This window comes from Malaya genurostris, chromosome 3 (genome assembly GCF_030247185.1).
Source record: "Malaya genurostris strain Urasoe2022 chromosome 3, Malgen_1.1, whole genome shotgun sequence".
NCBI classification, from domain to species: Eukaryota; Metazoa; Arthropoda; class Insecta; order Diptera; family Culicidae; genus Malaya; species Malaya genurostris.
Window position 1 is genome coordinate 91,694,346 of NC_080572.1, and position 25,989 is coordinate 91,720,334.

General features: G+C 36.3%; 1 protein-coding gene across 18 annotated transcripts in view; it reads left to right on the forward strand.

The window, feature by feature from the left end:
• Positions 1-25,989, forward strand: part of LOC131437563 (rab11 family-interacting protein 4B) — a 240,356-nt gene that overhangs the window by 132,299 nt on the left and 82,068 nt on the right. The window contains exon 1 of one of the 18 annotated variants that reach the window (XM_058606993.1): positions 17,095-17,248. The exons of 14 other annotated variants lie outside the window; for them this stretch is intronic. The gene's annotated coding sequence lies outside the window, so the exon portion shown is untranslated. Of the gene's footprint in view, positions 1-17,094; positions 17,334-25,989 lie in introns of those variants that run through there. 3 more of the 18 variants (XM_058606991.1, XM_058606992.1, XM_058606995.1) reach the window with 3 other exon arrangements.

The window sequence follows — 25,989 nt, forward strand, 5'->3', positions numbered from 1 at the left end:
GTCACACCTTAAGTACCATTGTTTAATATAACTTGCATACGCCCAAATATATGTTTTCTCCTTGTTTCTATGTTAAACTACTTCCCTTGCCTTTCATTTTAATTTGATGCATTAATTGGAGATACTTTTGACGTTTCGTTGCATTTTTCATGTGAACATTGGCATCTAATTTTAGGTTAAAATTCCATCTTCTTGTTAGTGCAACATTTACCATCTTTTCTCTCAAACACCAGTTTTGCCGCACTATTTTATTCGGATGCGGCAACCATGAACTGTAATATTAATGGTTCCTAAAAGCTCCAATTACCCGACCTTTCGAGATGTGAGAAGCTTTCTGCATTTTTTTCTATGGAAACCTTGAACGCAGCTTTTGAAACTGCCATGAGGTTTGTGTAAGTGTGCCCTGTGTCTGTGCCCGCTTTGCATTCCGATTCAAGTTGACCCTAGTGTGACGATGATGGCGTTCGGAAAATGTGGTACTCCTACGACCTACACTGAAACTGCAGTTAAGATCAACGGCGACGGTCGCGCAGATAATTTGATTTCCAGTCGTGGGATGACGGAGTATAACCTTGAACGTGGGAATTTAAGTTACCGTTTGGTATTTCATGACCAGTGAGTCGGTAGCGCTGTTGTGTTGGTTGCACAGATGATTATTTGGTGTGTCGATGCAAATGAAGCTATCATCTAAAGGGAGTACTGCACCGTTATTTTGATACGCAAATGTTCTTTCCATTGTTCATACTGCGGTCGAAGTATAATATTATCTCGGGTTGAAAATAGGTTGAGCAAGTAAAATTGGTCATGTTCAGGGAAGAAAGTTACAGTGTCTATCCAAAATATGTCTGGGATTCACTATGTGCGTATCAAATACGCACCAATTCTGCGGTATTTTTATAGCTAGCCTGAGCCAAGTTTCGATCTTGATAAGAACTCCAACAGAAAATATTTAGCAGCAAACTTTTATGACACGTTTCCATTCCCACCCAGGGGTTTTGCTTGACAAGCGATTAATTTTTTTCTACTTGATAGTCAAGTTTATCTTTCTCATTTCAGCGAGCAGCATATAATTCTGGAAAATGGCACACTTTTCTTTCTTCAGTGCCATTAGCAAATAATTGACAATCTACCCAGCAGGAATTATTCATAATTTTTATAACTGAAACCATTAGGTTAACTCTAATTATCGTTTGGTTGAGAAATGGTATGTCATTTCGTAGCATGTTGCTGTGGCTCATCTGTCTGTTGGCATCGCACTTGATTTTAATGGAAGCATTTAACTTCAACCAACTGTCAGAACTGGAATGGCAAAAACAGGCAGCAGGAACAAACGATTTACCCAAACATTTATAGAATATGAACTAGCTTAGCATTTTCTTTAATGGTCATCATTTACGCGGTACGGTTGTTTTTACTTAGCACAGCGACTGCCAAATGATAATTTACCACGATTGCCTCTTAAATTAAAGTTCTGAGAAATTTTTCCTGCTAGCGTTTGTGTGCCAATTCAGAGCGAAGCGCAGTTTGCGCTAGTTGGATGTGAAATCCTGGCGAAGCTCCAAGAAACAGGTCTGCTATTTCACCTACAGACCCTGACATTGCTCGCTGGCAGCTGCTGAACTACGTGGGGAATTTTGTTGGACCGATTAGTTGCTTCTAAATGACGACATGTTTCTATAATTAGCGAAGATGTCTGCGTTGAAAATGAATTAGTCGAAACTGTTTGAACTCATGATCCAATTCTAGAGCCTTTCTTTCAAGTACTGTTTTTAATTGAAGAAAAAGTACGGGTGTGTAATGTCAGAGACATAACTGGATGTCGTGAATACGAATAAAACTGACACTCTTTCTTATTATTTCCGAATATCAATTAGCTTTACCCTTTTTTACTTCTAGAATTTGTAACGATACACCTAAACTAAAGTACAGATTAGTTACATTAAACATTCTGCCAAACAATTAAATATTACGAAATTAACAGTACAGTTCTTTATGATAAAATAATTGTGGTTCTGAAAAAAAACTTTTATGAAGGGGTTCGTGATGGAGAGTGACGAATTGAGTTCGAATCTATTCTGAGTTGGTGCTATGCATTTTATTTAGCAATTCAGCAGAAAGTTCTACTACAAACTACAACTGCTTTAAAATGGGCCGTATACAGTATAGTGAAAGAAAATTTTGCATAATTCTTTGGGTATTCAATTATGGTTTAAAATAGCAACATACAAAATTTTGATTTCGATTATTTCATTTTGGATTTGAATATTTCAGTGAAAGAAACTATCAAAAGGCAGTACGGTATTAATTTCTGGCATTCAGAAGGGCCAAATTATGTACTCCTCTAAGATATTAAACACTGTTGCGAATTTTGCACTGCGAATATTGCTCAAAGCTAATCAAATTGTCTCAGATTAGCATTATGCTGATGGTTTTGATAATCGAATAGCCAATAAGCAATCTTTATAGTTCTTATAGTTAATATTTGGAGCCATTAGAAGGGCTGATTTTGCATAATATTTCCCATTGTTGACCATTTTTCGTTGTATTTTGATCCAATGCAAACGACCAGCAGCAGGATGATGCAATCGATTTTCTTTGAAGGGAAACTGGCTCTGCGACCTTTATACTAAAAGGTTTGCATTGAATGTTAAATTGAATTAAACTCAGTTGTCACTTAATTTTCTCGGATGCTTAGAGTAAAAATGTCCATTTCAAGAGTATATTTTTTGTTAACTGAGAATGTGCTGAGTAGCGCATTCTTTAAATTGGTTAATAATATTTCTCTAGTTTGCAGGTAATGACCTCTCATGTCAGATGAATTAAATTTAAATAATTAGACTGATAGTCCCGTGAGAATTTGCTGAATTCATTTTACCGTTTCGCTTTCGGTCCATCAGTGCGTCAATTGATTAATATTATCCGATTCCGACTTCCGGTTCTAGAATTACAAGGTAATAAGTTTCTAAAATTTCAAACCCTCATAGAAAATGACATTATCAAAATCCCTTTAAAAATCTTCCAAGTTGAGCATAAAACTGTTCCAATTCGTAGGTTTGTCAGTTTATGGACATACGAACTGTTTTTGGTTATACTGGACCCGTCATTTATTTCAAACCGTCGAAAATTTAGAAATTCTTTCTAATTGGGCTCAAAACTCCTTCAATTTGTAGTTTAGTTGATGGTTGAATGAATCGAATTTCGCTATACCGGTATCTGGTATTCAGTTTTCGGCGCCGGAAGTTCCGGAAGTAGTGGTCAAAATTTCGTAAATAGATTTTCTCAAATATGGTTGAATCGATTTTCACTATCTTAAATTCAAACGTATTATGTTAGTGTAGTAGTATTATGCAGAAAAGATCTTCAAAAATGTTTTCTAAACTTAAATTTCTAGTATTTTGATGAATGCCGTCGTGATATATTGGATATTGAAGTTTCTATTTCCGGTGAAAAAAAAACGACGACCCCAGTGAAAAATTGGTGGTCATGTATCGTGATGAAAACAAAACAATATGTAAGAGCGATACATGGCATCAGTCATCGGTTTGGAACGGTTACTGAACGACAACATTAATTGTAAGAAATTTTTTTGTATCGAAAATAAGCTATCCACAATTTTTTCTTTCAAATTATGATAAAAAACGATATTTTATTCAAACTAAAAATGGATCCTTTATTGTACGAGGTTAAACTTGAGAATAATCAAAACCGGATGAAATTTAAGTTATTCCTTCACGAATTTTCGAACTTTTGATCGGATGCTCTTCATCAAGTTCCGGACAAGTGTTGTATCGCATTTTTTGAACGCTTGAGCAAAAATTTTTTTGAACTTCTGCATGTTACCAGCTGCCTTACCAGTCTTCTTGAAGACCCTCTTCACGATTGTCTGAGGGCAATTTGGTGGATTGATATCTTTCTTAACGAAATTTATACCCTTTTCCGCAAGCCAATTGAGAGTGGTTTTTGCATAGTGAGTCGACGCTAAATCCGGCCAAAACAGTGGCTAAATCCGGCCAAAACTGTGCTTCTTATATAAAGGTAGTAATCTCTTCTGGAGATACTCAGATCGATAGATTTCTGCATTCATAGTTCCGGTAGTGTAAAAAATGGTTGACTTCAAACCACAGGAACATATTGCTTGCCATACCAGTACCTTTCGACCGAATTTCTCCACTTGATTCGACCTGTCCGCATCGCTAATACCCTCCCCAACGACGACAGTAAAGTATTGTGGACCTGAAGGGTTTTTGAGTCCTCCTTTACATAAGTCTCATTGTCCATCAAAACTCATGCATCCGGACACTGCAAAAGACGCGAATACATTTTCCGGACCCTCGTTGCTGCTCGCTTCTTCTGTTCTCCACTTTGTGTCGAGATTTTCTGTTTCTTGTAAGTCTTCGGGTGATTTCACCTCCTAATACGCTGGATCATTCCGAGACTCGTTCCTGCTTTATTGGCCAAATGACATATTGACATTGATTTGTTCTTCATGATTAGAGATACCACTTTCTGGTTCAGTTACGGGTTGGAAGAACCGGGTTATCTGCCTTTTCCTGGTAGCTCATCCAAAGAATAATGTTCCCCAAACTTATTAATGATGGTTTTAACACTGGCATAATAAATTCCAAGCCAGTTCCCCAATTTTCGTTTAGTAATACCCTTCTCACTTAGCCATGTGCCCAGAACCTCAATTTTCACTTCCTTTTCAATACGCGACATTTTGAAAACGCAGAATTTCAACCGCACAAACAAGTAAACAAACGAAAGCTGACAGCCAAACGCACAGCATGCTGTGATCTGAGCATAAGATACCATTACAAATACATGCGTACAACACAAATGTATGTGGATAGCTTATTTTCGATACACTCCTTACATATTTATAATTATAATTTAAAATGATAAGCTTCAGACGATCGCTAGTTCTGAGATGTTTTGAATACACTCTTCAAATTACGTCATCGAAAGAATGGCTTCTACTCGCGACTTAGTGTCAATATTTGACAGGAAAAATATAAAATATATTTTATCTACAATGGTAAAGACATTTGCAACACCGTTTTTTCTTAGAACGGAATACTACTGATTTGAATGCTTTCTACTCACTAAAATGCACCAAATATATGTCAATAGTCGATAAAGCAGATGTTTCAATGCTCCAGTAGCCAGTTAGGTCAGTAGTTCTACGACACTAAAAAAGTGCTTTCTAAGCTATAACTTCTACATCGATCTAAAAAGAAAACGGGACTGATATGTATTACTTCAAAATTGGCATTTGAGATTCGCAAAGATACGCCATGAATGTTCATGAATTTCAAAAATTCTGGAAGATTCAAATTATGAATAACTTGTTATTATATGTACTTAACGTTTCACTTTCAGTTGAACTGTTATGCGACTTATTTATTTTTATGCTCTTTACGTTTCGTTTTCGACTCGTCAATGCATAACAAAATCTGTTGAAATGTTCAAATGCCAAAGTTTTTAAATGGTACTAACAAGTAAGATTAAAGTATCCAGGTCAAACGCAGGAATTTAAGGTGTTATAGTAAAATGACTGTGTGGGTAAATATGTGTGTATGTGCAGAAATTATGCACTTAATTTTCTCGAAGATGGCTGAATCGATTTTCATAAACTTAAAGCCATATAAACGGTTTTATGGATGCCATTGAATTACATCCATAACCTACTTCCGATTCCAGAATTACAGAGTGATATGTGCAAAAAATATGCACTCAATTTTCCATGAGATGGCTGAACCGATTTTCGAAAACTTAGATGAAAATAAAAGGTCTTACATTCCTACACTATTGAGTTTTATCGTGGTACGATTTCCGCTTTGGAATTGCTGGGTGATTGGTAAAAAACGGATAAAGTCCTTTGAACAAGCTACATGTCTCTTGTATTGTGCGTGTTTTGTTAGTTCACAGTTCCCGGTTTCGGAAGTACCGGAAATAATGGTCAAAAACTCCAATACGAAACTAATCACATTTTCTCCGAGATAGCGTATCCGACTTCCAGTTCCGGACTTACAGGACCAAGTGTATTAAAAATCTTCTACCAAAATTTAGATTGACGGATAAAAATTCTGAAAAATTCGTCCTAATTTGGATCAAGGTTTTTTTTTTAAATTAATGTGTTTTGCAGTTGCTGGCCAAACGAACCGATTTCGGCTATATCCTCGACAATTTTGAAACCAGAACTTTTTTACTTCTAATTTTTATTCACGATTTAATAAAAAGTTTTTTGAAGAGCCGCCTCCTAATATTTCTGAAAATATGAGAGGTATGGTTAAAACAGTTTTTTACATTTCGTTTTCGACTCATCGAGGCATATCAGTTCACGCAGAACTGACACGCCACTCAGCAGTACAACAAAAAGATTATACAGTAGTACTTATGTTCGTAGAATATGTAGTCGATACTCATAAAGAGCAAACTATTCTTAAAAATTTCGAATTTGTCTAAATTTTATCTCAACTTTTATTGAAAAACTAAACTTAGAAGCATCTCCTTCACGTGGTATCTTTTCGATGAAGTGGTAAAATGTATTTTCAGTTTACGTTATCAGCGAAAAGAACATTTGTGCAACTATAAAGTTTTTTTTTTAATATTTACCATTTTGTTAATGTGAAGTAGGTAGGTAAAAAATCGTCTCTTCGTAAAGGACTCAAAAACAAACAAAAGATATGTAACATACTCTATTCCCAGGGCCGCCAAGAGAAAATTCGGGCCCGGGGGACTGCCATATTATGGGCCACTAAACATGAGAATTGAATAACATTTTGAGCATGGGAATATCATCGAATCAAGAAATTTTTAAATTCATTATTTTAGCAAAATAATTCACTAGCCAAATATGTTTCGATTTTCGATTTGTAATGTAGAATGAAAAAGCAATTTTGAATCTTCAAATTTACGGGCCCCCGCGAAAAAGTCCGGGCCCAGGGAGATTCCTCCCTTTCCCCCTACCTTTACGGCGGCCCTGTCTATTCCAGTATCAAATCGTGAGGCTCTACAATGCATGCCGTTTACCCCTGCAAAAATAGCATGTCTCACTTTGTGCAATCATATCTCAAAAATTCCTCGATATTTGTACATAAAATTGACACTGTAGTAGTCTCTTGTAAAGAATAATAGATAAATAAATTTTCAAGATTATGCAGCTAATAGTCTTTTTTCATCCGCGCACGAAATAAGGAAGCGGAAATCTCCGTTTTCAAGAGAGCTTCTTTAACATGCAAAATAAATGAAAAAAAAGTGTTTTAAAGTTAATTATTTAAAATAGCTGATAGTAAAATTAAAATAAATTACTTTATTCTGTGACGTAATTGCTTATCCATTTACAACGTTTACAATAATTAAACAAAACTGTAGCTCCACGATGGATTACAAAAATAACCAGTTGTATGTATACAAAGAAAAATGCTTGCCAACCTTGCGGGTTCCCCGCGAAAAACGTTGACTCAAACATGTATTTGTATTAGAAACGATTAACTTAATTGAGCATTATTAGTAATCTTAAAACTAATTGCAGTTATATTTAAGGCTGCATGAAGAAACTACGAACCTTAGAGTTGACACCACCCATTAGGGTTTGTTCAGTCTTCTCTGTAACAAATTAACCTGCTTTTTCGAAATTTTTCTGTAGTTGTAGCTTGTTGTTTATATTGAGAGAGTTCTTTCTCCACGATTGGTCGCAGCTCCGGACGGTTAGGTGGATTCGCCTATTTCGGAACAACATGTGCTCCATTCGCTTTATACCACTCTAAAACATCTTTGCCGTAGTGGCAAGATGCCAAATCAGGCTAGAATAGCGAGGAAGCGAAAGTTTTCAGCACACAAGTTTCATTGCCCATTATCACGCAGGAAAACTTCGTCCAATATTCGCGATCCAATTTGCGATTTAGTCGTAACATTCTGTTTATCACTACGGTTCGGTACATGCAATTCAGGATGCAATTTTACTAATTAAACGATGTAGCGTGCATTAGTGTAGAACTAATAGTACTTTTGAAGGCAAGTTTAGATACTTGCGCGGAAATTTGAGTGCTCGTTTCAAAAGCATTCCAGACTTTCTCAAAACAAACAAAATAAAGATAGTATAACTTCAAGCAAACCCAGACTCTGCAAATATTTTCTTTAAGCTTCCGTTTCATTTATATAATTAGCTCTGGAAAAACTGGACATTCGCAACATGGCATGGACTCATTCATAAACATTTCAATAACTAATGCTCGCTTAAGCATACCACTCTCTCAATATGGTAGAACGAATTGCCTGTGATGATTAGCAGATGGATGAGCTAACGATGAGTGGCGAAATGATCTGATCACAGAAAGTCGTAGATCCGCGTCTGGCGGCGACGATCCGTTGCTTTTCTTTCACTCTCACTGTGGGAGGGCACAGCAATCTCACGACCTCCATGCCAATATGTTACGGTTTTTAGCTGTTGTTATTACAAAAAAAAATTCTGCGTGGTTCGATGTGGCCATGATGAAACCTAATTGGGTGTGATGGTGTGGAACGCACTACTCATTACCGAAGGGCGGACTTCTGTACACCTATGTATTGCGAATGTAGGTCTTCTGAGACTGACATATGTGAAGAATGGCATATTTTTATTACTGATTAAACACATGATTAATGTATTCTGCTATATGTTCTAGTGATGAGATATTCAATTTTAATATCTTCCGGATATATGTTTGCTACAGACTTTAGTGATTCTTGTTAAATTCAGTCATTGGTTGGTTAAATTTCGTGTTCGTGAATTATGAAAGTCATATGAAAAATTATTTCCCCTGAAAGTTTGTAAACTTTTTGTTCTTTCTACTATACAAACAACTCATGTAAATTTGCGTCTTAATAGATGGAGAAAAAGAGCGTCGCAATTTAGTTAAATTTACATAAAAAGCATGTAAATTTTAATCTTTTACAACTTATTAAACTGAATTTTTCAGCGTAACAAGGAGTATCATTAGCAAGATTCAAACATTCAAATGATTTAAGTGAGGGTGCGTTATTCTCTACACTACCCCCTCTCGGTAGTCAGTATTCGCCAGATCATTGGAAAGGAGATGTTATGATTGCTTGAACGTTGGGCACGTTCAATGTCTTGCATTTATCATCAGCATCTGCGAATCGATGATGTCATCGTTGCGGTAGAGCTCTCTTGTGATGATATACAAATGACTTTTTTTTTGGTTGAATCTGTGAATAAGTGAATTTACCGAACGTTAACGACAAGATAAACAATCCACCGAAAAAGTGAAAAAAAACTGTTTACTTCACTAATACTGCTGACCTCGACGAAACAAGGAAATATTTCAAGCATTTTTCAAGCATGTTTACAAGTTAGACTTGTATGTTCTTGTATTCCAGTAAGTATGCAACTTGTCAGATTTATTGTTTGCCAGTCAAGCGCTTGCTGTATCCAGAAAATGTGATATAATCTTCATTAGAATATAATAATTCGTCAGGTGCTGCGGGGTACGCTATTTCAACAGATCTTTGGCATTTTCATCACCTCTCCGTTCATTCAATTACTTTCGATTGGTTTAGGTCAATAGTTTGCTAGTGCCGAATTGTCAATTTCGATTTGTTTACGGCTGACTGTTGCTGTATTTATAGCCTATGCCTGAAATGAATTTCCTAATCACCTTTCGATTCCGCCATCGTTAATCAACCTTTCAAGACTAGGCAGAACGAAAATAATTGTTTCGTAAACAAATATTTTGGTGTGTTTTATTGCCTAATCTTTTTTTTTCTCTCTCTGATCTGGTGGAGAGCTTAAAACTAAATAGATTACTATGCGGATTCTGTTGCCGTTGCTTACGTAGAAGCAAGCTGACGCTTATTTTTAACTTTACGTTGAAGGCGTTACCAATTAATACCAGATCGCCATCAGTAAATCACCAAGGCCATTAACGATACCCTGATGCAAACGAGTTTCATTGCTGGTAATCGATCGAATCTCGATGATTTCCGTATTTTGACAAGTAGTCACAAAAATTTCTTTTGGCTCTTCGGGTTTGATCAGCAATCGACAAATGTTAGTATGTAAACTATTGAAACTGTAATATACGGCAGATTGTCGTGCATGTTCATGAACTGTTTGCTTTTTAGACGACACTGGTTTGCCTATTTGAATTGTTATTTCATATGTCACGTATTTCTGAAAAAGCTAAGTGCACACCGAATGACATCTTTCCTCTGCTTTTTGTTTCGTAAGTCCACATCCCGGTGTGATCAGTGTTCTCCCCATTCATTCTCCACTGCAATTGATGCGTAGCAAACGAAGATCTTCCACAATCGAGCTCAGCTGATCGGAGAGATATTCGACCTTACGACATGTATGCTTGGAAAAAGGTGACACCAACAGACTTCTCTCTCTCGATGCACTCGTAGAGGTATGTCACGTCGCGTGACGCAGATGATCTGAATGATGGGGATTTTATTGGCTGTTTCCGTTTCTTTTTACGAATCCGGAGCGTTATTCAAGCGGTAAATGAATGGGTTCTATTAGCCGATTGTCTACTAGCGCTTACTAACTGGCTGTTGCTAGTGTCATTTTAATTTCGTTTTGCCTCTATGATTCATCCGGTTGTGTTTATGCGTAGCACATCAAAAGAGTTGCTTGTTCATGTTCGCAGTCGTTGAGTGACAGATGGAGACGGTAGGGGCTCATGTGCTATACTTTCAATAAACTAAAATGTACTTTCCACGTACACAATAATCAGCACTTGTGATACAAAGCACTGTCTGAGAATGACATTTTAAACAATTACCATCTTATTATTCACACACACACACACACACATTTATAGGACAAATGAAAATTATAGCATTCAAATTTGCGGTCGCCTGTTGGCACGCGAAGATTATTATTTATTCTTTTGCTTTCGGATTCAGGGCCCTCATATACTGAGTAAGCGGATGGTTTTTCTTTATAAATAAATTAATTCAAGCTGGCACTTGCAAAAGAACCGATTATGCACTCATGAGTATCAAATATCACGCGAAAGAGACTAACGCGGAACTCGTGAGTGCAGCGTTTAGTTCCCCGAGTGAGATCGCATTAAGTTCAACGTTTTTCTTTCCTTAGTATTGTATAGGGTATCAATTTGACTGTTGACAAGCGGAAATTCAGTCATAGTTCACAACTAAAGAAACATGATTGTATCGTATTTTTGTTTTAATAAATAAATAAATAAATATTTTTTAGCAAAATTGTTTTTAAGCGTTTATCTTATAACCGTTGATACGAGAAGTCGACATAGCTCGATGCATGCTTCCTTTTTGAATTTTTGTATTTATTTCCGAAATAGGAAACCGGTAGAGCCAAAGCCGGATTTTTTTTCAACTAACGAAACCTACAATTTGTAACAGTTTTCAACATTTGTTACTTGTTTTACTCAATTTAAACGACGGTCTAAACTAATTTTTAATTTGATGTCTTTGACTACTGTTTCCTTCAGCGAAACTAGCGAATCCTGCTTTCTTTTCTTGGCCATCAACTCGCGAGTCCTGCAAGCTATGAGAAATTGCTATTTAAGTATAAGAAATTTTGTTGCTTTTTTACAAGGTAACGCTTAAAAATTCACTCTTGAAATAGATTACCCTTTAATTCCCGATCCGGAATTCGGATTCGTGTGAAATCCAATAGCAACTTATGGTATTAGAATTCGAATCTAAGATCGGTTTAGCAATGTTAATGCTTCATTTTTTGTGTGCATCCTAAATTAAATATTCGATCCGGATAAAATTCAATGGTAGACTATAGAACCACAGAACCTTTGAATCTAGGTTTGTGAAAATCGGTTAAGCCGTCTCCGAGAATATAGAATGCACAGTTTTGTCACATACTCATATGTGACATACTTAAAAGACAGATTGTTAAAAACGAACAATTGCAATACGAATGAGTAGACAATCTCAATGGATTAATTACACTTCGGTTGTACAATGAAATACGATTTAGTTTTTTTTCTGACTTCTGGTCAGTCAGTAATTTTTTACTTTTTTCGGTTCTTAACGATATCAAACTAACTAGAGATTATAAGAAGAGAAAGAATATGAACTTATAGAGACATAGTACTCGAGGAAAAGCAAGGATGTGAAGAATAAAGTGCGGAAAACAATGAAACACATTGTGTGAGAAACCGTCGTGGTCAGAATGTGACAACTTCTCGTAACTTTACTTTTGCCGGTTCGGATAGTAAATTGCAAACGACCTTTGCCTTTACTTTCTGACATATCAGAGACTCGGATGACTCGTATCGCTAAGATGCCTAAGTTCGACTCCTCTGGTAGAAGGTAAAAGTTTAGAAACGAGAAGCCTTCTGCTTACATTAATGACCCTTGTCACGTCTCACTTTTCCGCACTTTATTCTTCACATCCTTGCTCTTCCTCGAGTACTATGGCTCTATAATTTCATATTCTTTCTCTTCTTATAATCTCTAGTTAGTTTGTTATCGTTAAAAACCGAAAAAATACGATTTAGTATAGTTTCATGGATTACAGTTGAACTCGACTCAGTTAGTCGAGTTCGCTAAATGTTTACATGTATGAATGCATATGTGAAAAAATATGCACTCAATTTTTTCGGAGATAGGCTCAATTCTCATAGCCTACTATTTATTTTTTTTCGAGATTCTATTTCCGGTTCCAAATTGCACGTTAATATTACAAACAAAATAAATGAAAGCAAACCTGTCAGAGTGAATGCGATGCGAAAACAATCGCTTCGCTTCGGTCCGCGTTCCGTGCTCACTCGGACATCAACCTCAGAGTTGGATGAAAAGATTTCCACAAACTTATACTGTTTTCGTTTATCGATCAGAGCAGCCTGAGAGCTGACCCAGAGTCGCCCAAACAACTTTGGAGATGTTTGTTTTAGCAACCGGGGGTCGCTCTAGAACGGACTCCAATCGCATAGTTTCGCTTCGAAAATCGGATCGCACCACGACATCCATGCGAGTTTGTTTTTTTTTCTTTTTTTATGAGTTGTTATTTAGGGAGCGTACCACGTGTTCGTTTTACTCGGAGTCAGAGTCGCCCGCGTGTAGGCTCAAAAACGAAAACGGTATTAGATTCAAATGAAAGCTCTTATAATTATATGGAACATTCTAGATTCTGATCCACATCCCAGATCCGGCTCCGGAACTACAGGGTGCTTTAATTCCGAAACCGAAACGTGGCCGATTCCATACATTCTGGTAAATTCTTCTAGTCTGCAGATCTTGTTAGTTGGTGACTATATGAAATTAATTTAATACCCGGTAATGCACCCTGAACTCACTTAGATTTCCATCAACTCCCGTTTTTCACAAATTGTCATTTAAATTCAAAGTCTCGTGATCTCATAGGCTGTTGTGCAATTTTATACGGATTCGACGTCTGGTTCCGAAATTAGAAGATGATAAGAGTCAAAAATTTCAAACCGTCATGTGAAAAGAAGATGCAAAATACGCAAAAAAATCTTTGGAACTATACCTGAAATGACTAATTGAACCGATTTCGTCTATATCGGTCTCCAGTTCTATAAATGGTGGCCGAAACTCCTAATTGGAACTCAAATTGAATTTCCAAGTTTGGAGAACCGATTTTCACTCGTAAGTTATTGTTGCATTTTATCCGAATTCCGGTTTCGGAATTATAGGTTGATGAGTCCTAATAAATTCAAACCGTCTTTCAGAGTGGTGATGCAATAAACCAGTAGAATCGTTTCAATGTTTAGGTCTAGTTAGTTGATGGTCATTCAAACAGATCTCGGTTATACTCGTTTTTTAGCAGACTACCACATAATCACACTTAGGGTAAAAGTGATTCTCTGATTCCGGCTCCCAAAAGTACCAGTAATAGTGGCCAACAACCTTGAAATGGAACTCACTTTGATTTCTCAGAGATGGCTTGACCGTCTTCCACAAACTTTGATTCAAATGAAAAGTCTTACAGTGTTATAGACATATTACAAATTTTATCCAGTTTTGTCTTCGACATTCAATAAAATGTTTGGTATGAACGAGTATTAAGGTGACATTCAGTGCCAAAGTAAGGCGAGAGAAATTCCAACCGCATGGATTGAACGAATCATCGCTCAAAGTGTATCGTACAAAACCGACAAATAGAAACTTAAATAACTTTTTTAAACTAATATATTACCCAGCAGTCTTTTTGGTACCCATTTGCATACTGTTTCAGTTTGTGAGTTAGTTGATGCAATAACAAAATCGTTTTCTTTCGAAAATAAACGAAAATTTTTTGAAAAATACCACATTGAAGGATACCACAAAAATTGTTTTGAAGAAAATTTATACACGAGAAATATTAGAAAGGTATTATTACACTTCTAGATGAAACCGGTTTTTTTTAAATTTTCCTATGAAACACTGAGACCGAAAGGGAAAAGATAGATGAATGAAACAGTGGTAAGATAATTTTTTTTTGTCAAAATATCGCCCAATGGAAGCACCTGAACCTGCAGTTTTCTCACTAGCGTGAAGGGGCTCTAACAACTTAGCTACCATGGTATATGCGTGTTAATGCATTCCAACACATGCAGGTTCCAATCCCTTTTATGTAAATATATAAGATCGCTTTTTTCCGTACTCAATAAGTCATTCAAATGAGTTCAACCTCTGATTAAATTAGTGCGAAATTGAGATTAAACTTTTCGTTTATGGAAAATGCTTGGTTTTCCTGCTCAGTCGCATAGTTTTGTTAACACCTAAGTTATGCCGCAATGTGTATGGCTCATTTCTGTCAACTATTTTAAATTTTTCATATTTTTATACAGTGCATTAGTAAATGTCTCGTTATTATGAACAATAAGGCAACGTGTGAGACACAACGTTAGGGCTTGTATGGTATCAAATTGTTAGGTTACATACTGATCAACAAGGGAGAACAACATTGTATCTGGGGTTGTTTCGTTTTTTCTATCTAAATTAGTCATAATCTTAGTCTCTTAAACAGTTTTTTTTTGTTTCAATTATAGAGGCTTTAACATCTTAGGTCATTCGCCTCTTCGGACCAGAAAATCTTTCTGACCCTATGTGCGGGGTTGGGAATCGAACCCAGGCGGGCTGCGTGAAAGGCATCGACTATCCCATCATGCTATACCCGTCCCCTTACGTTAATAGTTAAAATAACAGAAATTATAACTCAATTTAACCAATACCAATACCAATAATTTAATACGATATCTGCAATTCGTAGATCTTTTTGACCTGGATGACCTAACCAACTTATTTCGATTTTACTGGTTTTGAATCCAAAAATTGTGAAAGTGATTCGATTTTACTTTAGTTTGCTTTAGGCCATGATATCATCAAAGCCACCAGTGAACATTTTTCAATGTAATATTAGCAAAGCTTTTTATTTAGATTCAAAAGATAAACCATACCAAGCAAAGGTTGAGTAAAACAGATATTTTATTAGAAAACCCTTGTTATCTTCTAAGTAGATGTTAAGAATTTATGAATGGGAGTGATAAGCATCTAATATGCATCTCTAAAAAATTGTCACATCACAAATAGAGAATTATATTCATCTGAAGCCTAAAATCAATATCCTTGGCCCACCACAACTACGTTAAGAATCATCAGATCAACATAGTTTAAAGTTCAGCAAGAACTAAACATTAATCTATACGAGTTTAAAAAGAAGTTTTTCTCTATTTCCGGGGCCCGGTAAAACTAAAGTCGCTATTTTCAATCTGCAACTAAAAGATCTAGAAATCGAAAATGTATTGAGCTGAGTTTAGATTTTGGTTTGAGGCCAGTTAAGATTTTGTTTCTCGTTTATTGCAGCGTCACTATTGAAGACGTTTTGAAATTTTCAACACTTCCGTGTGTTTTTTGGAAACAAAAATCGGCCACCGATAAAATTAAAGAATTCAAGCATTAATTAAGCGATAAAGTTCAAGAATTCAGGCATCATCTCTAAGGAAACATTGCAGAATTCAATGAACTGAGTCGAACGCTATATCACTTTTTCCAATATTCATGACTCGAGTTTTAAAGCTTTTGCCTAATCCTTCTTTGTTTTAAAGAGAAAAAGCCCAAAAACATCTTGAAAAATATTTATTTTCAATTTAAAATAATATTTGAATAGAAACTTTACCCAATTAATGTAGGAATTACTTAGTAACTTCCTCAAATTTAAAATTTTGGCCGTCTTTTTAAAATCAAATACAATTTTTAGAAGCATCTTCAGGTATGTGATGTTGGAAAATATGTTTGTTAATGCTCTTTATTGAAGCATAGCATTATTCGGGTTGAAAGTCAAAAACAAGATCGACAAAAGTTTTTGAACTCTTTTTTTTTTCGCGATTCTCTAGTATAGTTTTACCTGAAATATAAGGGCCCTTTATATAGTATCTGGACTTGCTATAATCTTAATAAAATCTGAATGTTTGTTTCTGATTTGGAATCATATTTATAACATAATGAGATATAAATATTAAGATCATATACAATTTTGATACAATCCTGTTATGTTCAGTTGATCGGGATGCTATACAATTGAAATAAAGCAATTACATAACCTGTTAGACTTAGTCAAGCTCTGAAAGTGCAAACCATTTTGAAACCTAATTGTAAATATGACGTATGTTTCGATCTAATTTGAGACCTCAACTACAGAATAATCCATTTGAAGTTTCAGTATGAAGACCATACTATGTTCGTACAGTTTTACGAACATAGTATGGTCTTCATACTGAAACTTCAAATGGATTATTCTGTAGTTGAGGTCTCAAATTAGATCGAAACATACGTAAAATTAAACACATTTGCTAATGTAACATTGTTGTCACGGCAACACGTTACAAAACCATGTTTGCTAAATTATGTGCAATAATTCTTGTCAATTAATCAAACTTGAAGCAACCCCTTTCGCGTAGTTTACCACAGTGAGAACCAACACTCTCACATACGGGAAGAAAGACCAACTCAATTTCTCCCAGTTTCACTAAACCCCTCTTATTTATGAGTGCTGATGGACGTTAGTTTTAGTTTGGTTTGAACCGAGCCAGCGTGAGTAAAAACTCACGAGTGCCGTCTTTAGTAGCCGCGAGATAGTCATTGAGCTACACACTCTACAGTCGATCGAGAGTGGGAGCATTTTCCAGCCTTGAGTTCGCGGTTCCTTCGCAACACAACGTTCGGCAGTAGTATCTTGACTCGCGTGTTGTATGCGCGCGCGTTCGATCGCAGTTTCGCCGTTGCAACCGTATCGCAATAGGTTGTTCGTCTTGTTTTTGATTTCAGAGTTTTGTGTTATTTGTTTGTTACCACCATCCGCTGTTCTAGTGTTGGTTCGTACAAGTGTGAGCAAAGAAATTATTGTTGTTACCCAAACAACGAGTCAAACCCTATCAGTTTGCCGATTTAGCATGGTGTATGGTATTATTTCGGTTTGGTTTGACTCGTGGTTATTATTTTTGTGCTATTATAATTGCTCACCGTGCCGTTTGGGGTGAAAATTCCTTCAAGGTCCAGTGCTGTACTGTAGAGGAAAATCCAGGGCAATGTGTTACGTTCAGTTGACTTTGCGCAAGCAAGCTGATCCAAACGGGAGTGATTTACTTTGTTCGTATTTTTTTTAGTTGTTGGTTCAGATTACAACGTCGAAACATAGGGCGGTGATATCTGCTTCCAGACAAGTGCGAATAGATAAATTAGATTGAATAAAGATATGGGTGAACAAAAATGTGTTGATAAATTGGAAGATAAGAGGTTACTTATGTCGAAAGAATAGCCGCGGTAGTTGAGCGTAGTAAAAAAATGTGGTATCAAATTTTGATGCACGATCAATGTGGAACCAGAAATCAAGAAGCTTCAAGCCGACGATTGAAAAGTAGATTCATAAGGTTAACAGCTGAAATAAGTGCTCTGCACGTCCTTGAAAACTGGAAAAGAAGAAATGTCTATTACCAGTGAGAAATGTAACCCGACGCAACATTCAAGTGGAACAGCGGAAAATTTTGTTTGCTTTTAACGATATGGCGTTGAGTTTTTACATGAGAATGCGGAGAATGTCAACCGAAAAGGGTTTGAACTTCAAGAGGTTTGAACTTCCGTTATGGCCCACGAGCGTGGGAGCGCAGCATTGTTTCTTGTATTGAAATCGTTTGCTATATATTTAAGTGAGATTATCAAGAGCTCAACAGCGATTGTTGGAATCAGCTCATTCCGAAACAAAACGTTTTTGAAATAGGTTTCAGTTATAATGCTACCATTAGTATCCATATCAAACGTTATACTTCAATAAATATATTCTATTTAAAACATGATGGTGTTGGTGAACCAGAAGAGCTCACCAGTGTATAGCGTTGATTTCGTGATTGATAACGAAAATCAATCGGAACCAGCAGCGGGTGAAAATGGGGTTAATTGCGTTTCCAGAATGAGCGGCGAGTGTTCGCGTGCTTGGTTGTTTATGGTAGGGCGAAATGTCGTAAGCAGGGTTGTACGCAAACGGACCGAGGATAGTTATTTGTTACGAACGAACATTTTGATGAGTTTGGTAACCGGTGCCGGCTATCAACGCTACGAAGAATACTGCCACCAACAAAATCTACACTCATTAATCTTGGATCTAGTCAGTACAGTAAGCAAGTAATAAGCCGATCGTTTGTATGTCTAGACTGACCATATTCAGACCATAACGGAGGCTTAAGCAATTCCGAGGTTTGAAAGTGACGTGATTGCTATTAGTTTGCTTGACTGCGTAACAGTAAGTACAATGAAAAGTGTATTCTACTGGAATGGCGAACAGTCGGAATGAAGCAACAGTAGTGGCACTTGAACTATTCGTTGTGACTTCAGCGGAAATTGGTCTTATCAGTTTATATGGACACGTTCCGTATGTAGTGATGTTTGTTGAAGTATGTACGGATATGGAGCAGGAGCACGCGAGCAGCTGAGTTCGTTTTGCTGTATGTTATCGCGATTGGCTTTTTTCAGCGTTATCGTTGGCAGTTCATATTTTGTAATGTGCGTGAAAATGATCATTCGAACCATTAATTATCGCTTTTTTTATTATGAAGATGATCCTCTCTCTTTAGCATTTCTTCACCTGACCGTTCGTTATAATTGTCAGATTGATTATGATATATAGATTCAGTTTTCCATGTTTCATGCGAAAACTGTGCTTCAAATCCGACGGCGATAAGGTAGAAATGGTCTGAACGGTAAATAACGTTTGAACTTTGCATTTTGTAGTCAGTATTCAATTATGCTATTTCACTGCCTCGTCACTACACTTTGACTAAGTATAACAAACGATACTAGCCAGATAAGTATTTCGACTGTTATATACGGTAATCATCAGTGTATCAAAGGTTCTTAAATTTGACACAAATAACACATGTAGTGTAATAAAATCCTCATATTCGTGTATAAAAAAACCGAGTCAGTATGCTTCGAAATATCATATGGACAACAGTCTAATAGTGTACCCAATATCGGAAAAATCCTTAATTTTTGTATACCATTCTGTCTGTAGAAGTATTTCTATACCCAAACGTTTTTGTTACATTTTTTTAATTTTTTTTCAATTTTTGGTGGTTGTTCAAAGTGAAAACTACGATTTTTCACGAAAAAATCCGCCATTTTGTAGCTGTAAAACCACCCCGAAGTAACAAACAACGATAAGGAAAACGTTGGGGTCAGGACACGGACTTTCAAATCTGCTTTCGAGCAAAAAGCGTTTTTTTGTCTATAAAATCAATGGAAACAATTTATTACTCAAGGGAGCCCGTAGGGTCAAATATTTTTAAAAAATCAATTTTTTTCTTTTATAATTTGGTATAATGAAACATTTTAAGAATGTTTTGTCAAGTTTTTAAGTCAATCGAAGCAGAAGTCCTGGGCCTGTGTGCCGATCTTTTACTTCTTCGCAGTATGAGATAAGCAAAGATAAACCCATAACTTGCAGAGTTTTGTTCCGATTTCTTGAAAATTTCACATGATATTCTTGAAATGTTTTACTATAAGAAAATATAAAGAAAAAAATAATTAATTTTCAAAAGTGTTAGGTCCTACCCGCCCCTTAAACAACGGGTGAACATCCGTCAAAACAACGGAGTAAAACACATGACAACAATAGGGCAAAATGCACTCTCATGAAGCTTCTTTTCAATGTCTAAAAAAAGTTTTAGCATTTTCGTGGAAGAAATATTTACCAGATGTAAGGTTGCTTACTATTATTCTTTAAATTGATAACTAATACATAACGTTTGTAAGCCAATTCTTAGGCATTTTGCCCCACACAACTCAAGTCTTTTTGCCCCTAAAAGCATGGGTACGATAATTTTGAAGATTTATCCATAAAATTTCAAATACATCGTCTGTATTAGAAAAAATTTCAGAAAAACGAAGGATTGGCAAAGAAGTTCGTTGGTTACATAATCAAAATCATCTTTCTCACTCCAGAAAGTTACTATGGAACGAAGACCAAAAATTACATATAACAGAGACATTATTGATTTTGGTGATCTTTCCAGAAATGATTGAACTATTGCTACCAACATTTAATAGTAATCTGCTGTCATGACATACTTTCTGTTTCATTAATATTTCTGTGAAAAAAATTGGTATCTTCCGAGAAAAGCAAGAGGTGCATTTTGCCTCGGGGGTGCGTCTTACCCCATCTTCCCCTATGTGTTAGTTTGTTTTGCCGTGTGTTAATTTGCACACTTAGAAAAAATCGTGTAACTTTACGTCTCTATAGATGCACATGAAAGGACTTGAATTTACATCTCAAAGCAAGTAAAAATGAATCATATTATTAACTTCACAGCTAGTTTAGCTAAAATTGACATCGAAACAGATACAATATTAAAGTTTACATGTTAAAAGATGTAATACTCTGTCATCACTCCAGAAATTACGGCATGCCTGAATTTACGTCAGCTGTAGGTTTCATTTTTTCTAAGAGTGTGTGCTTTGGATTAGAAAAATTGGATTCTTCGGAAGGGAATCGAACTTAGATCGATTGTGTACTATCTCAATAAACCTTAAACGAGAAGAAGCAGCCTTGAAAATGTTTGTTAAATATCGGTAATGCACTCCAAAAAAATTTGAATTTTTCAGGTGACCTAATCCCTCATACGATGTAATTAATAAAGACCTAATTTGTCAAATGACGGAAGATTTTATTTGTAATGACTTAATGTTAGATGAGCTTGAATTTTACTGGTTTCGACTGTAACTTGCGTTCTGCTAGCAGATGCGACTGTATGAATTTAAAGGCACCTTTTACCAGCCAAGCAGATGCATGCTTCTGTGGCTCAGTCGATTAACAGACGTACTTGCGATCCAATGATTCTCGGTTCATGTCGCGGCGGTTGCTATCAGTATTATTTTTTTTTTATTTCAATGAATTTCATGTCATGGAGTATTAGACACAATATTAACTGTTCTTCGACGTAAATTTGCGTGAATTGCGACGCTCCATTTATGTGCATCTAATAAGATGTAAAATCACAGGGTTTTTTTAGTGTGTGTGCTATAAAACTAACGTGTGCCTAACGAGAGACGTTAAGGGGTGGGTAGGGTCTAATACTTTAGAAAATTCCTATATTTTTTCTTTGTATTTTCTAATAGTTCAAATTCAAGAATATTTTGTCAACTTTTCAAACCTATCGGAACAAAACTCTGGAAGTTATGGGCCTTTATTTTTTCTTTATCTCATATTGCGAAGAGACAAGAGCTCAGCGCACAGAAACCCTAGGTACTTTGATTGACTTGAAAATATGATAAAACACTCTTGAGAGTGTTTTATTATATTTTCAATGATATTACACTTATAATAAAATTCAAAGAAAAAAATGTTTCCTTCGATTTTATAGACAATAATCTTTGAATGTGTTTTTCATGGAAGCAGGTTTCGGAAATCCGTTTCCATCGTTCTATCGGATGGAAAATTATTCGGGTTTGTTTTGCGCAAAACATAAAATTTTATCAAGTGGTATAATAACTACAATACAGAGATCGTAGGAAGAACTTCGAGGAAAACTTACTTCGTTTGACAATGTATTGAAACTTTTTATTTGCTCATTTTCTTTGTCACAAAAATATAGAGAGAAAGTTTAACTAAACATCTGAAAAACGATTTTTTCAGTGTCGGGAAATAACTATCGAAAAACGACCACGACAAAATAACTGCTCGGTTGTCAAATTTGTGCTTAAAGTTAAAATAATTCGTGAGTTGGTCCACAGCCTAGAGATCTGAAATGCGAGTTTTTTTTTGTAAAATTTTGTTCAGTGTCGGAAAATAACTATCCAACTGTCAAAAATAATGATGCTTTTGAGCAAAGTTTTTTTTATTGACAACGACAAAATAACTGCTCGACTGTCAAATTTTTGATAAAAAAATACAAAAATTCGCGAGTTGTTCAAGAGCCTAAATATCTGAAATACGTGTCGAAAAATAACTATCGAACTGTAAAAATAATCATGCTTTGGACAAGGGTTAATTTTGACAACGACAAAATAACTGCTTGACTGGTCCACACCCCAAATTGGAAGCAAAACCTACACAGATAAAAATATTTTGTGATTTTACATTTATTTTCATGCACATATTTGGAGCAGGCAATTGAATGGAAATTTACATTACAAAACGAAGCGGTTTGTAAATATACAGTCTTGTTCAATGAAAAACTAAATGAATTTTAATGTAATTTTACATCAATCATGGTTTTAAATCAGATTTTCGTTTCAACTGATAACTATTTCATAGCACTATCGGTTTACATGTCGTGTAAGCTTCATTTTTTCTTTCTGTGTACGCTGTTCTTAATTCCACATACGATGCAATCCATAAAAACGGAGAACTCCATTCGAAATGAGTCTATGTATTATTTGAATGGATTTTACAGTATTCGACTGTAATGCAGATAGCTACTGTGGCTCGACGATCTAACGATTTTCGGTTCAAGTGAGCGATTGCTTCCGATGTTTTGTTTTTTGTTTCATTGATTTTCAAGCCATGTAATTCTCAAATCACGCCATTTTATTTAGATTGCATTTTATAAAACATAAAATTACAAAGTTTCGTCAAACTGTGTAGATAATTTATTCATTCTAGTAACTCCGTTTTTATGTCTGGTATGATTATTTATGTTCCAACAGCTAGTCCAGGAATGACCTAGTTGTTAATTATTTTATCCAGTGACATTTCATTATCAAAGAAAATCGAAACCCTGATTTTTTTTAATTTATTTTTTTGGCTCATTTTGAAATTATTGAGAAAAAAAATAATTTTTTTCCAGTGTTTATTTTTTTTAGAGTGCCCTATTGATTCCCTACAACTTCTTCCTGGACGTCATTTTTGTACAATTAACGGTTTCTGAGTTACAACGATTTGAAAAATGGAAATTTTTGTGAAATGCAAAAATACATAAGCCTTTTTTAAAAATCAGTCGTGAGTCGGATTGACCTCTCCATCGGTTCAAAACTTATGGTTTGCCATACTGAAGCCATGTTGTTAATTATTTTATCCAGTGACACGGACTCCTCTAGCGTCTAACTGTTCCATGGGAGTTTGAATTAAATTTTGCACACTATCCGATCACTGACAGTTTCGTCACTCTTAAAATTGTTGTATTGTTCTACAGTTTACAACCGTGTCATACAATGTAAATGCTTTAGATGATTTATGTGTTTTATAAGTTGAAGATAAATTCAGAAAAATGACCCCATTTCGGTAAAGTCATTAACACAGAATTCAATGTCATTTTAATGTCAGCGGTAAATTTCTTCTAATTAGTCGGATGTTTGCCAAATAATTGCGAACCGATCTTGGGATAGTAACTAATGCCGTGGGAAGCTTTCTCACCTGTCCCTAATCCGTTAATTTATCACAAAAAAAAATCAGTAGAAAATAGCAAACCTAAATGTGTCGAACAGTCCATAGAGTTCACCTGGTGAAGTCGGTGGACACGAATAAAGGATCGCGATTTGCTGAAATTTTCTTCTTCTTTGACATGCTTGGCACTAGGAAGATAGTCGTTTGTACATCCGGCTCGCTTTATATGATAATTAGTAGTTGTAATCATGAATAATACAGTGAACCGAACATGCCTGGTGCAACGTTGTTTCACCTAGAAGGGATGTTGGATGGAACTGGCCGAACTTATGAGACTCACTGGATGGGTATGAAATACGCTAACAATAACATTAACATTTTTTGTCTTCTGTGGTACGGGAAAATATTCTCCAATACTGGCCAGATGGCGTCAGTTACTGTGCCCAGGAACGGTATGCTGTGCGTTACTGTAAACCCTTTGCAGACGTTATATGCCTCGGTTCCTCGGTTAAGATTTATGGTAGTCGATGAAACGACGCGTAAAAATTATGCAATCTTGACTGGGAGCATTATTTGCATACGGATGAGCGCTCCCAACTCGCCAGCATACATAGCTCACGTGTACATGATCGACTTGGTTAACACTCAGCATGATCCCCATCGTGAGAAGCGTGTGTGTGTACTTTTCGCGACCTGGTATGCTAGCACTTGAAATGCATATGAAAGATATGCATGTTTGCCTGTGGTTCCGGAAGAATAGGTTTAACTGGAACAATTGATGCATCGATTATGTAACTGTTCGTTGAATGGTTTTAAGAATGAATTGTTCCTCGGTTCGATGAAATATTTGAACTAGTATTTATCATCAACGTGTGTTTACTCTATTATAATAAAAACATAAAACAGTGTTATTTCGTGTTCTTTCTGTTTTCAAAATCTTCCTTATTATATAACTTTGTTTCTCGTATTTTATATCAAAATATTTACTGATCAGCACCCCTTTGATCAGATTATTCCCAGCTCCCACTAATAGAACCATTTGAAAGTTGTTATCACCTTAAAATAGAACACAAAGAAACACTGATAAGAGGCCACGACTTTCAGTCACGGTCACGCGTAGTGATCACACCGCCGGCAGTAAAGATAGGTCGGCTCTCCGGTGCCCATTTGGACGAGTTCTTTGTTTTGGTACATTCGCCCCGTACTCTCATTTTGGACAGCATCCGGCAACCAGTGGCAATTTTCACGCAGTTTTCTTCTGTTTAAAATCTCAACCCGCAAAAATATAGGCCATCGAACGGAAAGACCGATTACCACCTCGTCGCGTTGGTCGATTCGTACGTTGTGTTAAATGGTGCTACGATGTAGTCCACTGCCTCACTACACACGATCGTTTTGTTTTTCCCTTTCGTCCGATTTCCCCGAACACGAGAGCAGCATGTCTCGAGGTTTTGGCAATTCTGGTGAATCTTCACAGGCGTTTGCGTTTGCGTTTTACCGATCAGTGGTGTGGATTTCATTGTACGAGTACATGTACGAACGTTGTCTTGATCGTAATCGAATTTTCCCCCTCTTGCGCTCCTCGATAGACTTTCCGGCGCGGTAGTCATCATCTCTCGGCGGCTTCAGGTCGTTTGACCACGGTTTGATTGTGGTAACATAGCGGATATAGAGTTTTGCCTCTCTGCACTAGTGAAGCTTGATTAACAGAGTCTATGATGCGCATCGAGATGATCCATGCTGGCACGAACAATGCGGTGTATCGTCGGAAGCAGTGCTCGTCTCCACCCAGTAGCCAAGAGAGTAGGCTGGGAGAAAGATTTTTCCTGGGCTTCTGCTATTTATGGGGAACAGAAAACAATATTACCATCAGTCGGCATGATTGCAATCTAAATAGTAGCGCCATTTTTCTCTTGCCAAGTTGTTAAACAGACAGTGGCTCGAGCGGAGGGAAAAGGTGCACGGATTATCCAACACCCAATTAAATTTTCCTTCTCTCGTTCTATTGCGGGGTTGTGAAATGGTGCATCGTAAAACCGGACGTTCGCGTATGGATTGATAGTCCGATGTTTCTTCGTTTCAACTTTTCCAGGAAAGTGACTAATAGAATCGTTTGGACGTTTATAATAACATCTATTTTCTGCTCGGTGGGTGCTGCTTGAAGATGG